We start from the raw sequence: 1,477 nt of genomic DNA, 5'->3' as shown, positions 1-1,477 counted from the left end.
ATTTTTGTACCTTAAGTTCTACTAAAAGGTACATTTACCTACAGCTAGGGTAAAACTGGCAGACCATTGAGGGTACAGTCCCAGTGAAAAAGGTGCAATCGGCACCCCTTTTTCTGATAGTGTATGCACGTCAGTTAATAACTGGGCTGTAGCCTGGGAAAAAGCTAGCCGAGAGGTGGATGTCTTGCATGCAGTCACTCCTGGTGGTACTGTGTCCAAAATGAGCTGTGATGTTTGGCTCTCATGCCAGGAGCACCTGAAACCAAACAGTATACAACGCAGACCACGCCAGACAGAACCGCCAATCGTATTTTACGCATATCAGAGACAAATCAGTATGGTATATCCAAGGGATTAGATAACGGCGCCATATGTTTTTCGCCCTGTAATTAGTTATGTCCAGTTCTCGTTAGCACAGAATATCAAAGCCGATCTGGAACATCTGCGGCGTGGCCTGTAGCGCTCACGCGCACTAGTCGCGTATATTCGCAGACTTGCGCCACACTTTTGCAATCCTATTATTGCTCTAATCCGCGCCATCGTCAGCACCACGGCTCTTTAAATTAGTCAAATAATCTTTCAGACTACTCTGAAAAACTTCACAACAGCTCGTTTGTTCCTTTCCTTAAATCGTTCCTGATGAACCTTTTCCAGATAGAATGGGTCGTTAGACTGCCGCAGGTGCGGAACCAAACCAAACCAAACTAGTAAATTAATGTGGATCGGGTCATGCTGTATTTTGTTTACGATTCTGGTTACGGCTTCCACTATAGAATATCAAGTCCAACAGGACTGCCTACGCCTTGTCGCATAAGAAGTAAATTTAATCCACACAAACGCCATGCTTATTATAAATAGGGTCTCAGACTACCTGGCTGGTGATTGTCTAATAATTTGCATTAACCTTAATTATTATTTTCCGCAAAGAAATTTTAATTATATATATATAAATAATTAAATTATCTTGTGTGTGTGTGTGTGTGTGTGTGTGTGTGTGTATATATATATATATATATATATATATATATATATATATATATATATATGTTGCTGTTGTATTGTCATTGACAAGTTATGTTATGAATCCGTGTACTTTCAGGTGAGCTGCATAAAACAAGTAGGGCAAATTAGAACTGAATCGCTTAATCTATCAAGCATCGCTGCATTTTACTTGATATGACACCTGGTTAAAAACCACTTAAGAGTTTGGAATATAAAATTATGAATTAATTGTATTACATTACTTTTTTTCCTTCGATACTTACATACCGAAATTAGCACAAAAGCGTGAAACAGTCAGATAAAAACGGAAATAATATCCAAGTTGAATTATCCTACAAGAAACCTGAAAGAGGCGGGGGCGTGTACGGGAGGGTAAGAGCGGCGGCAGGCGAGACAAGAGGAGGCCGATAAAGTAGGTGGGGCCTGCGAGCTTTTTGTGTGTTTAGCCCTCCTTCGTCCCCCCTCTCCGAGACAG

Source organism: Paramormyrops kingsleyae, chromosome 2 (assembly GCF_048594095.1).
Source record: "Paramormyrops kingsleyae isolate MSU_618 chromosome 2, PKINGS_0.4, whole genome shotgun sequence".
Classification (NCBI taxonomy): Eukaryota; Metazoa; Chordata; class Actinopteri; order Osteoglossiformes; family Mormyridae; genus Paramormyrops; species Paramormyrops kingsleyae.
This window is presented reverse-complemented; position numbering follows the sequence as displayed.